The 14376-nt window shown below is 35.5% G+C and overlaps 1 protein-coding gene across 6 annotated transcripts in view; it reads right to left on the bottom strand.

Moving 5' to 3' along the window:
- The window catches only part of FGF14 (fibroblast growth factor 14), a 390756-nt gene that overhangs the window by 203009 nt on the left and 173371 nt on the right, over positions 1-14376 (bottom strand). The gene's annotated exons all lie outside the window — the stretch shown is intronic.

The raw sequence follows: 14376 nt of genomic DNA, 5'->3' as shown, positions 1-14376 counted from the left end.
TGGGTGTGCTCAGTGCAGAGCAGAGGAGCTGAGGGGAGGCTTGATGGCAGCTGCAGCTCCTCACAGGGAGAGGAGGAGCAGCTCTGAATTTTGCTCTCTGACAGAGACAGTGCTGGGGATTAGGGCAAGAGGCAGGACAAAGAAGAGCAGGCTAACAAGTTTCGTTATATTACTTTAAGAATGGATAAATGTGCACAAATATGTTTGTTAAAATGTTATTCCAGAGAGATTCAAGCTCTGAAGGAAAAAACAAAAGCATTTCATAAAGGAACTGGTGGATTTACAAATGATGAAACATCCTTTTAATGTTTTTGTGGTGTGATTTTAAGAGCTTTTATTGCTTTGCAGGAAATCCAGGGAACAATGTTCCTGCCTCCAAGAACATCATTATTAAACTGAAACATATACCTAGTTTCTGAGGCATCAGAGAGCCATCTCCTTCTCTCTCTCCAAAAATTTGGGTAAAAACCAAGAGGCCATAAGGTCTTTTCTTCTACGAGGTTTTGTAAAACTCAGAAGCAGATCAGAGCTCCACTAAAAGTTAGCTCTGAAGGTAGGTTTTAAAGAAATAATTGGGGTGATAAATTGGGGTCCTCTAGAATTGTCTCAATTTACTTCAACTTCAACTTCACCCAACAGTCCTACTGATATTTCAACTGCATGAGAAATCTCAAATACCAATACTGTCATACTTTAAATGTAGTAGCAGAAGATGCTGTATGAGAGGAAGGTATTTAAAACACACATAAATAAAACTCAAGAATAGCAGTCCTCCTTCTAGCAGCATTCATTATAATCTTCTGAAAATGAGTCTGTTACCACAGTAACCAATCTAATATTGGCTTTCCAGTTTGCAGACATTCAATTCCTTAAATGCAGGTGCAGAGAATGAATTCACAGTTTTGAAGCAGGTGAATTTTCTCTGCCAAATACGTTGCATTTGCAAGTAAGAAGATGCTGTAAATTTTTATGGCAAAGACATAAAAAAACGGTAGCTGAAGGAAAGCAGTAGAGAGGCTTGTGATGTTAGTAAAACTTGCACTGGATGGAACACAAACTCTAAGTATCTAATCTTGCTGTTCTCTGTCTGGAAATATCAGACACAATTCAGAGAGTTGTTTTCTGGTAATGCTTAAAGTGAACCAGAAGTCATCTCTCTCTCTTTAAACTGTAGAGATGATGTGTCCATCATAGTATAGACTGGGTCTATAGTGAGTTGGTGAGGTTCTAAGCACTAGTAAACAGTAGATTTGCTAATATGTAGCACCCATCTCAGGGCTGTTTTCAAACAATAAGAAAATAAAACCTAACTTCAAAAAACTCTAGAAAATATAAATAGGTCTCCAAATGAATTGTAGTTTGGTACCATGCTGGCCTCTCTCACTAAGTCAGTAGTACAAATAAATTACATATAGACGTATGTTGTGGATATCTAACTTTTCCAAACTTAGTGGCTAGTACTGAGTTACAGGAATAGATTCATTGCTAACTATTCTTAGAATTATTTTCAAGACACTCAACAGCTTTTTTTCTTTTCCTTTTTATTTAATTTTTGTCTATATTTACATTGCTCTTTTGCCTGTTAATTCAGTCTAAAGAAACCCTTACAATTCTTTTTTGTAATTCATATGCTCTAAACAATATATATCCCAAAATAATTCCAGATTTTGTCAAATATTTTATGTTCCATAATAAAATAGCATTCTAGAATTAAATCACTGCTACACCATACTTTTAAAATAATTTAAATATGTATGTTTGTATGTATGTCAGTCTAAGAACATGAACAGCTTGGGAAAAGAAGCCTAAAGCTGCCCATCATAGCCAGAGGAGCTATGGATAGCATCAGGATGCCTTAAGCCTCAGAGGGGCTGAAAACATCATGAGGCTAATGAGTCACTTCAGCCTCTCACCTTCTGACTCAAGCATTTTAGAAAAGTGACACAGAGGCAACAGCCAGGTGGGAAAGCCACTCCCGGCAGTGCGCTTTGTACAGGATATGCTGGCTTCAGAGAATGTTGCGCCTTTTTCCCTTTTCTGCACAAAGTTGCTTAATCACCTCCCAGTCATAAGGCCCAACATTCAGGGTTACCAAAATGACTTTTTCTAACTCATCTATTTGTCCAAATGATTTCAGGTTTTATTATAAATAAATAAGAAACAGTCTATTTTACGAGGATATAAGTTATATTCTTCCATTTCTGTAAACATAATCAGGGATTTTACTTATGATTCACCCAAATGTTCTTAATAAAACTTTCCTCTATGTTTGACTGTCAGAGATGACATTTCAGATTCAATAAATCTTTGAAGCGTATTAAAACAGATAAAATTTTCTTTTTTTTTTTTTTTTTAAATTAGCAAAGAATAAATGCAATCAAGCACAAATCTTGACGTGATAATCTCAACCACTTTAACAAAGGTTGGCATCAACAGCATCTTCCTAGTGCTCATCTTTAGGATCATGATCTTTTAAGCATTTATGCTGATCCATGCTGATCTATGCTAAGGGAGTTTCTCAAGTAAATCTAAAAACTTTTCAGTATAAAAGCTGTTCAGAATACTAAACATTTTAATAGTAGAAGTATTACTGAAGAATAGAACTGTTCTGAAATCTACTTTTTCCTTTCTCATGCTTTAGTAACAACTTGAAGACTAAGGAATTTGACAAGGTCCCTGTCTTATGAATCAACACATACAAAGTAAGACCTTTGTAAATATGGCCAGCTGTTGTACCATGAATGAGAATCTACACTAAAAATTTATTATATAATACTTATATACAGCTTAGTTCTTTAACAAAAATATCCTAAGATGCTTGATGCATAGGAAAAATAATGCAACATGCTGACATTCAGCAGAAAACACACAGTAAAATTGCTTTTCTACACTGACGTATATTTCATGGATTTTTAGAAAAATGAATCAGGGGAGCATACTACAAAATGAGCTGATCTTAGCCTACTACTAAGTCTTACATACTTCATTTTCTTTTTACTACCTCATCTTTAATCTCCTATCGGGCAACTTGTAAAGGTTTTGTGAAGAGTTTGCCACCCCAGTACACAAGCAATGGTTCAGTGTGTGGAAGAACACCATTGTTCAATCATTCAGTGTCTGTTACTGGCCTTGTGTCTGTTTCCATGCAACTGGATGATGTTCTCTGAGCTGCTTCTCCTCCATTCACAGGCAAAGTCATTTGTGCCAACGTGACAAAGATGCTAAGGGTGCCTATATGACCAAGTACATCCAAATGTCTGTTCTCACTGTCTGTGAACCTATATAGATGGTATTTTGGCCGAAAGAAGAAAGCATTGCTTATACCTTGACTTCAGATATCTGCTTTACTTATTATCTAGTAGGAAACTCAAATCAATCTAAACTAAATTTAAACTAAAATTAAACCCTGACTTCCATAAGATATCTAATAGCTATTATCCATTAGATCTATCAGTATTATCTAACATAATACGAAAATATTATGCATTTAAATAAAAACATTCACATTTTTTCCTTCAATTACAATTTGATATCCCATCCAGTAGTTTCGGTTCTTAATAGAAAAGTAGTTGAAATTATTATAATGAATTTAAGAAATTAATTAGAAGGTATCTGTATTATTTGTAAGAAAGCCTGATAAGATAAAAATCTTATTAAGTTCAATAAACCTGCTCAACACGAGGCTGCTTAAAACCAAACACCAAATAAGGAATGGGTAATTCTGAATCACATGACTTCCAGGAACACAGTCACCAGGCAGAGTTGTCATCATTGCATGACACAGCAACACTAATGTATTTGTGAAAGTTGCATTTTTTCATAACATTGTACTGACTGACTCAAGAGAATGTTCATCTGCTAAAATATTACAAGCCACATCTCCTGCCGTGACTACAAGGACTGGCTAAGATCTAACCAGGTTAGAGTGTTTGAAATCACTCCGTATTCATATTTAAAACAATTGCAGAATAATGAGCCATTACTTTTTCCAGCTCTCTAAAATGCATCACCAGTATCATATTTATTAAAATTTGCCACTGACTCACAGCTTTTTGATCAATTAATCCGAACATCTTCAGTATGTTATGAAACCTGCAGATAGAAAAGTGCTCATTTTACAGCTGGTGTATAACTTCTGCTGAAATATGCAACGTGGCACTGCTGCTCTGATACCTCCTGACTTTCCTTAAAGAAAAAAACCAATTCATTATTTCTGCCTTTACTCCATCACACTTGATAACTTCATAATTTAAGTGGATAGCAGTGCAGAAATTCTGATGTGGCAGAGCTTAGATGTTGAATGAACTATTTGCTATGCACAATCTTTTCTGCTGTGTCTAACAGCGTCTGACTGCTTCAGTCACTCACTCCTTCCTTCTTAAATTAATTTATTCTCATGATTTAATATTCCCTAAAAGTCTAGTTAATGTCACTCACCTCAGCTATCACTCTTACATAGAATATATTCATTAAACTACTGGGATATAGACAAAAAACACTGCATATAAATAAGCACTTACATTTTCAGAACTTTGACATTTTCCATGTACTTGAAGAAAAAATAGAACAACTTTTCAGCATTCAACACAGTTAACATTTTTTAAGGTATCTAACCCTGAAATATGCTGGAAGATTTGACAGGTATATGTTGGTTTAACACTCATGAGATAAATAAATACTCTGAAGCCAATATCAATTTCTCTCAGTTTTATAATTTGAGAAACAGCCACGTAGTGTATCAACACAGCATGCAACACTCAATATTTCAACTTAGCAAGTTGTTGTGCAAAGACATCTGAGGGTTCCTACACTGTTTTAAATACAGACTATGTGTTCTTTATATAAAGTAATAATAAAACATTAACCTGCAAGTAAGACAATGTATTTTTTTTTACCAACAATCCCCAAATACAGGCTTAGTTCACCTTCCTACTTCCTTCATCTGCTTCCAAAAGCCGTGCTCATTTTCAAGGCTTCCTACAACACTTCTCTATCATTATCATTTCCTTTATCTTCACAAATCATGCAGTGTTTTGGCATATATGGACATATAAGCTGTATTCATTGCAAAAGCAACCAGTTTCCTTATCACCTTTGCAATGGGTTTAATTACTGGTAAAATGGCAAGTTACAGATTTCTTTTTGACATTGTAGGGCATGCTACTGTGTTACTAAATTTTTTCCCTTCTACTATTACTGCAGAAATCTTGAAAGTATTATGCGTTAATTTTTTTTAAATGTAATTGAAAATTTCTACCTGAAGTAGTTCTGTCAAATAGGCTCTTAGCAGGCAAGAATACCTAGTATCTTTTGTTGAAAGATTAAATACGCAGCATGAAATAAAGACATTAAAATACAAAAATAAATATAAATTAAAAAATGAAGTATTCTCATTTTTATAAAAGAAGCACATCCCCTTGAGGGGCTGTCACTGAACTGACCTAGAAAGCCATGAGGGTAGCATTGAACCTTCTGAAGATTGTATTGCACTTCCCTAGCCTCCTCTTTCCCATAAAAAAATGTGTGCCAGTCATCATTCATGCATATTAAGATCCAGCTGAAGTTAGCAGTTCCCCAATTTCACAATAAGTTTAATAAATAAATCAACAAATAAAATAAAAAAAGTGAGACAGCCCACATACTGCTTCTCTGTGTAGCCATAATTCGTTTCCATAGGGTTCTCTAATGCAGGAGACCCACTTCTACCCAGCACAAGCCTGAAACTGCAGTGTTTGGTGAAGCATGGGCATGCCAACAGAACTCCAACCTGCAGAAGAAAAACCTCCTCTGGAAGATATCAAAAGGACTTTTTTTCCCCTCCATATCTATCCCTCCAGCTTATATCCCTTATGAGATGAGTAATACTTAACATATTTACTTTGGAAGGACTGTTCATTAGGCATCTACATATTTTTTGCAGAAGTTGAGAAAAAGCACATGCTTTTTAACATTTTCCCTTCTAGAAGATAACTACTGTCAGCACTCCAAGTTTTTAGAATTGTTCAGGTGTTTAAATGAGTTTAAATGAGTTCTAACACTTCAAAAACTGATCAAACTCTAGCATTTCACATATTTACATTCTTTCCTTCTATAACAAAAAGTTTCATTTGAAGTTTAAACAGTTTGATTTTGATCTCCACAGCAGAGCGTAAGGAATACTTAAATCCAGTATCTCAGTGAGACTTCACAGATTTTCTTACTGGTACAAATATTGCAGCAAAATCCTTCTGTCATTTTGAAATAGCACAGAATCCAGAAGAATACTTTCTACTTCACCATGTACCTCTCAGCAGGAATAGTGGTTTCCTTGTATCATCACAGAAGACAAGATTGCAATTTCTACACATTTCCAATGAAAACATTCTTCAGATTGACGAAGTAGTAATTTTTCAAGTGGTTCAGAAAAAAAAGATTCTGTAACACTACATTCACTCTCTTGATCAGACACCATGACAGAGAGAAACAAAATCTCCTCCAGAACCATGAGATGGTCAGTTTTTAGGTGTCCTTTGACCTACTCCCTGAATTTCTCCCTTCATTCTGCTGAGGTCCTTTCAGTGAAAGAAACCTTGAAAAAAAGTTTCTCTGAAAATGCTATTGGCTGATCCAGCTATAACTCCAGAGTGAAGTTGAGTAGCTTGTTAATTTAAATTTTTTGCAGTTCTGCTAAACTTAGTGAAACTGATGTCGTAAGAGCTCAGAAGCTGTCTCTAGAAATACTCATACTGCTTCTCTTCAGAGAATCTGAAGGATGCAGGCATAAGATGGAAAAATCAAACTCCTCCAAGAATTTTGAAAACTGTTTTCCTTGTTTAACATTTTAGTTTTGACTTTTTGTGAAAGAGGAAAAACTTCTCCCTCAAAAACATATGATCCAAAAATATGCTTCAACAGAGCAGTCCCAGTATCAACACAGATGCATGCACGTGGTTCTCTCACATTTCAAACAGTAAGGATATAGACAAACTTGGCTGCTTGTGAGTAGAACTGCAATCCCATGCTGTCTTAGGCCAACTGACTCTTGTTCGCTGAGCAGGATAGCTGGGAATCTCTACAAATTTTATTGAGGAAGAAGAGAATAATAGCATAAAATAGGCCCAGAAGGCATCAGCACCTACCCAGTTTTTTGTAGCAGTATGACTTGGGATTACAATTTACTTCCCACTGAAGTCTTCCAATGTTAACATCAGCCAGTAAACTTGTCTGAAGTAGAGCTGACACACGAAAAAACCAAATCTTCATAAAAAGGTGTTTTCAAAAGCCAAAGAGAATTATTTTGCTGCATCTCTGCTGCATGTCTCAGAAGTAAGAAAATAAAAGCTTTCTCTGAATTTTCTGTTGGTGATATCAACACTGGGGGCCGTCAGTGGGAGGTGAACAACTGAAACCTATCCTCAGAAAATGTTTTCACACATTTTTAGAGATCTGGGGGAAAAGAAATCACTTTCCCTATTGCACTTGCTGAATTTGGACTGTTGCTAACCATTTTCAGCTCGCTAAAATCCCCAAGGTTTTCTGCCACCACCCCACAGCTCTAGAATTGAAGAGATGGCACAAGGTACCTTCTGGTGAAGCACTCACCACTCATGGTCAGAAACAGTGCCTAATATACATGAAAAAAGAGCACACAAAACATTGATTCATATTCAACATCAAATCTCTACTTCTGCTCTCCTCCTCCTTGCTGTGTCTCAGAAGTAAAGCTGCCAGAACAGCTCCCAGCAAAGCAGCCTTAACCCATGGGAGCAGCAGCAACCAGAGAGGCTCAGTGTGGAAAATGTAAGGAAGAAGTCTTTATGCATCATTAAGCCACCCTTTAATGCATGCTATCAGACAAATACTCCACCAGCCCCCCATTTGCTGGGATGCAGGGTGGTTTTTGTTATATCTTTCCCTTGAGAGCCATAATTCATCTATTCATGTTACATGCAGTCCTGCATTCTCCCCTAAGATGGGCACTGCAAGCCACTACATTGCGTGAGAGAAAAATCCAGTTCAGAGATTCAGACTCAGAATGTCTCTGTGCTGCTTGGCATCTGCCATCAATGTTATATTTTTCTTTCCATCTCAGAACATATGCCTCTTCTTGCATGAGAGAAGATTACACAAAAATAAAAGACATCATCTGTGTTAACCCATTTTCAGGAAACTAGGTTCCTATGACATTACGATTTAGAAATATAACTATTGTTTGTGTGCTAAAACAAGATAATCTCCTTTGTTTCTTCTGCCATCTTGTTTGGTTTTTATGCAAATAATATAATTTATCTGAGCCTTTTGCATCATAAAACATGGAATTCAGCAGACAGTATGCACAACCAAATTGCACAGCCATATGAGAATGAGACGGTTTCCAAAGATAGTAACGTTAAGCTTACATTTGCAGAATAAATAATTCAATCCTCATGCTCTGCATTTAAATATTTATACAAATACACTGCTTGTCACAATTAGTTTGATTAAACTGTTAAGAAAAAAGGAACTGCAAGAAATGAGACTTCATTCAGGAGAAGTTATTTATGTTGCAGTTAATTATGTGAAATTACAGAAGCAGAAGCAGGTCAGGATGCAGCCCTCCACATCCAAAGATCTGACCTCTAGTTTACTCGGGAAAGGTTTCTTAACCAAAATTGTTGCCTTTATTTAGCAAACAGATGTCCCTGAACTTGATTTTCCTGTTTGCCTTGGTTTTCCCTTTTCCCTCTCAGTATGACTTGGAAAATCTTATTTACAGACTGAAAATGCACTGTTTACAGACTATTTTCTGCGTAGTTTTCTTCTGCAGCACTCTCATCTCAACTCCTTGAAGCAGGAAGTTAAACTTTGTTCATTGCAAAACCTCTTCCTTTTATCCTCAGGAACACTTCTCAAGAAACTAAGAAAATCAAATAGCATTAAAAAAAAGCCTGGATTTTTGATCTGTTTCTAGATCAGAACAGAGAGTATCTCTAATTATGTGGTGCCCAGTGCTGTGAAGTTTATGGGGACAACATACCACTCCTCCTCTATGAGAAAGAAATCAGCTCATCCCATCTCCCTGGCTTGAGTTTGATGCGGCTAAAACTACCCAGAGCTCCACAAGTGTTCTTTTGGTGTAGTATCTGCAAATGAAACTCTGATCATAACATCTAATATCAAAGTGTTGCTGCAAAAAGACTCAGCAACAGGCAAGTGAATCCCTTTGAGAGGACATATTTTTTTCTGTTGTTTAGTAACCAAAGGAAAAACAGATGACCGCATCACTGACCTTGGACAAACCAAACAGGAATGTGTAGTAACAATTCCTGAAAAAAAAAAATAACTGGATAGTGGGAGGGATCCTGCAGGATCAGCTTAACATTCAATATATACCTATGGGATCTACCCTTAGGCTCGAAAGGCCACCAATTAGACACTGTGTTCAGAAAAGAAATTAAAAAAAAAAACTTTTCGTTTTTACCTAGTTATTGTAATGCCATCTTTGAAACAAGTTTCTGAGAGTTAATTTAGGAATGCTGCAAAAATTTATAAATTCCTTTTGTACCATTCACTGGGGGTTGGTTCTGCAAGAGCACAGAGTGTGAAGGAAAGCATGGAATACTGCTTTTAACTGCCATAGACCTCCCAAAACATGCCAAGGTTGCTGCTATGGTATCATTCAATGACACCAAAGAGTTTACTTGCTTTAAGGAGGCAAACTATGTTCCTGAATGTAAGGAAGTACACATGATATGGGAATTTATCAGCTTGAGGCTTTCAGGAAATTAGTTCCTTGGGCCCTTCCCTTTCTCCCCTTCTATTTCTCTGTCACCACAACAGAGCAAAGAGCAACATTTCTGAGACAGAGAAGGCAGCTATCAGGGGTTTTATTATTGCATTTATTAGTACTTAGAGAAAACTCCTTTCTAATAGCTCTCATGCTGGCAACTTGCTAAGCATGGGATATTTGTTGTATCTGTCAACTTGCTGTAAGAATTTTTTTTCCCATGGCTGGGAAAAGGTTCATTTCATATTGATCATATATCAAAAAAGTAAATGCAAATTCCAGATAATATCTTTGCAAAAAGACTTCAACAAATCAGGAATTATGATGGTACCTGTGCATCCAAATCATTCTTGGGTATTATTTTCTTGACTACATTAAATTGTATTTGTAAGTTAGTAAAATATTGGTATACGAGTTACTATGAGGCATCAAAGTCTTATTATCTAATTGTTACCATTGCTCTGTTATTCTTCAGAGAACCAAAGAAGACTAGATCTTGAGAGAAAAACCTTTCCTCTCTTATCTTTTATTTTGGTACTAAAGGATGCTCTCACTTAGCAATGATTATGCCACTTCCCAAAAGCCATGCAATCCAGATATGATTTGTTTCATCAGAAATGTGAGAACATTTAAAAAGACATTATTCAGATATTATGTCAGCTGAGTATGAGTAAGGGAAAAGTTGTCCAGAGGTTGAGAAGAAACTGAACTTTTGACTGTGTTATTAATACCTGTGATTTCACAATGTGCTACTGTCTGATCATTGTCCCTTGAATACAAGGGATGTGTATGCGTATGTATTCAAAAGAACATTTAAAAAGCAAATCCACTATAAAACAGGAGATAAGTAATGCTAACCAATATACCTCTCTCAACAGCAAAGAAGGAAAAATAAGTGCAGTGTAAAATATTTTCAGTTCTTATTTTCAGAGCAGTAGTACATATACTGCTAGAAATTTTTTTCTACATACAACAGATATTTTCCTGCAAACATTTAAATTCAAATGCATACAAGTGCTAAATAAATCTTCAGTTCCTGGAGATAGACTAACTTAATTAAAGCATTTGCACTAACACATCTGAAAGCAGGGTTGGGGTCAGTTACTTTCTGGAATTAAACAAAAATGGAGAAATCAACACTGTTTAACAAGTGTTTTTATTATGTAAATAAGGAAACAGTTGCCAGCCAAGGCTAGGTAATTTTACTTTCCCATGTCGTTGGTAACAGAAGAAATCGAAGCAAATGAAACTAACTCGTCATGCCCTGAATAATGCAGAACCCAGCCAATGAAGATCAACTAAAGCAACTCCTCCATGTAACTCCTTTTCTTTTACACGTCTTCCAGGAAGCCAAAATAAGCCAGCATAGTCAGAATAATTCTATATCCCCAGAGAGATCTTACAGAAGATCAAGTTAGAGATTTTATTTATCTATTTATTTATTTTAAATATGCATGCATAAAACCTCAGTGTAGAAGAAACATCTGTAACAAGGCACAGTTGTCCCTTTCTAGTTTTCCTGTTATACTGCATTTGAAATTGCCCTGAAATTGAGACTAGGTTAAAGAGCAGCACGGAAAAACATTAGCATAAGTAAAGGCTGAGGACATTAACTAACATTTATTGCACAACTGATAACACTGTTTTGCATCATTATCTCTCTTCAAAACTAACAACCATGTTAAATATGGAAAAATAATTCAATTTAGGCCAATTAAAATATTATTCAGAACATAATTAATTCAAATAAAGGTAATAAAACTGGATGTCCTTAGACCACAGTTTATTCAGCTCTGGAAAGTCTTCTCAGTGCAATCTGCATGGTTTTCTAAACCTGGAAGAAGCCATAAGAGTCTGCAGAAAGAAGTCCTGCCATGACTGCATATCATGAGATCCTTCCTATCTTTCCTATTCTCCTGTTTTTCTCCTAGTAGAAAGGTACACACAGCCCCACGACTCTGTACTGATGGCTTCAAACACAAAACATGTCATTAATATTTTGGTATCTCTCACACTTCTAAAATCTTTTGTAGTTCCTTTGCCTTAGACCTGTTCCTTTCTAAAAGATATGAACGAATGTGTTTCTTTTTAATATTCTTTGAATGTATGCTAACAGAAGGATACATGGTCTTCACACTTCAGAGATAACTATGTAATCAGTTGGTTAAGGTGTCTGGATGCCTACACTTGGACAGCAAAACATTGTGGTATGTGTAGTGAATGAAGTTTATCTCTAATCTTTCTAACAAGAAGCAGCTTTCTTCTTGGTGCAGTAAAGAAACTTTATTAGTAGTAGAGTAAAACATGCCTAATCATTTATCTAAAGATTTTCCTTTGATCATCCAGCTGGCCTTAGATCACCTTTATTGAATGGAATTTTCAAAGAAGAAAGCCGTGACCCACTTAATACACATTATGCCCAATATTTTAAAGAATTTGGCAATGAGAGGAAAGGTTTGAAGGAAAAAGGCTATTGACAATAAAGGTAAGTTAGTTGTTACAAAAACAGTTTTTCACAAGCTTCAAAGTGTTGGCGTAAAAGATGCATTTGTGATATGATATGCTAATATTCACTGAACCATGAGGTAACTTCTTGGTCAAATAATTTGCAAAAATTACACATGTAACTGTGCTGTTTTATTCCAAGCCTTCTCAGAAAGCTTGCACATGACTTTGCATATGATTTTGATCTGAACATTAGCACTAAACATTCTGCACTTTGCGGCTGTCATAAGACATGGTTCTGAAATTCAGAAAACAAACTTATGCTAATTCTGTAAGCTCTGTTCAGATGTGCAGCTGTTCAGATCCAGTTGAGATACCCTGTCTGAGAAGTCTGACAGAAGCTTGAGCAGTCAGCTAGAGAAGCAAATATACACATCTTTATATATTTGCATAATATTGCCACTTTATATCCTTCAGCAACTGGGCTGTACAGATCATCTTCGTGAATGCTGTAGTCAGCAAACAGATCAACTTGAGCAAAAGTTGTCCTACTTAATGTGAAAATTGTGTTTCAGTAGATCTTAATTTTTGTTGCAGAATAATAACAAAATTTAGCAAACTACTTGTTTGGAAATTAATTGTAATTAAAAGGATAAATTAAATATCCAGATGAAATCTCACAAATATTGAAACCAATACATCTGATATATTTACACCAGAGGAAAAGCTCTATTTTAAATCATCTACTCATAAGAATGAGACCAAAAAAGCAATAAAATCATTTATCTAGAGATTTTCCTTTGATCATTCAACTGGTCTTAGATCATCTTTATTGAATTGAATTTTCAAAGGAGGAAACCATGACCCATTTAATACACATTATGCCCAATATTTTAAAGAATTTAGCCATGAGAGGAAGGTTTTGAAGGAAAAAGGTTATTGATTGTAAAGGCATGCTAGCTATTACAAAAACATTATAATCTTACTGTTAACATTATTTGTAAATAAAGATATATCTGTTGTAACTGTTCAGGAACTAATGTGAGACATTTTAGAAGAAAAGATTTAATAGAAGATAAAATAAATCCCTTCAGAAAACAATATTTAAGGGTGTATATTTTTTCTGAAAGCAAAATCCAGATATATTAATTCTGCCATGATAACTTCATTAAGTAATTGTCAGTGTTACAACAGAAATGCTGAATTTTATTCTATCCCTGACACACATTTCCAGCTTTGGCCAATGTCCAAATTCTGACATATGTCTAGCATATGTGCTAGGTATATTACAAAGTAACTATTGTTTCCTAATACACACATTTCATTAATTATTGGCTTAAGGTATGACTTATTCAGGGTGACAGTTTCTGAGTAGACACTCTAGTGCAGGCGCCATGAGAGAGTAAAGGAAAACCTTTTTTTTTTTCCTTTGGAACTATATATATATTTTTGTCAGAATAACAATGCATTCAAATGTTTGAAAGAAAAGACTTGTTTCAGTTGATGAAGTGATTTTTCTTTTCCACTCTCAAGTAAGAATATAGGTAGAAGTCATCAGCCTCTATGCTGAGATTTAAATTTATGCCTTATATAAAACCCAATATATTTTTAGAGCTATCTACAACATAGCAAGAACTGATTTTAAATAGCACAATTCCAGATACCAGGAAGAAAAGCTCAACATTCTTAGACCTCAGCTTGTTGTACATAGCAGCCAGCCCTTGTTACAATTCAGCTTCATCCAGAATTCAGCAAACTTTTTAACTTGAATTGACAAGGTTTTTCACATTTATTTAATTTTTTCACATTTGTGCTAGTATGTACAGTGGTAACCCATACTCCTGAATGATTCCACATTAATTCATGGTTTTCTTAGACTATGTCTTTCCACCAAAACAAGTGTAGCAGGAGATAAAATATGAGAAGGCTTTCTGACAATAGCCCATAGCAATTTTGAACTCATTTTGAAGATGCAGCCACCGGCAACAGTATTTGCAGTTACTGGAACAGAGTCCACCCATGAGGAGCAAATCTGTTCCTGTTTCAGGAGAATGCTCATCACTATGTTTCATTTATTCAGGAAGTTTTATTCTCATGTTTTCACAGGCATAGGAATTCTAATGATATTCACTTATTTCTGTAGCACGTAACTAAAAATCACTGAACACTTTTCCCGTTGGTTGAGA

The sequence above is a fragment of the Lagopus muta genome, chromosome 1 (genome assembly GCF_023343835.1).
Source record: "Lagopus muta isolate bLagMut1 chromosome 1, bLagMut1 primary, whole genome shotgun sequence".
Lineage (NCBI taxonomy): Eukaryota > Metazoa > Chordata > Aves > Galliformes > Phasianidae > Lagopus > Lagopus muta.
The sequence above is the reverse complement of the archived record's forward strand: the minus strand, read 5'-3'. Positions and strand labels throughout refer to the sequence as shown.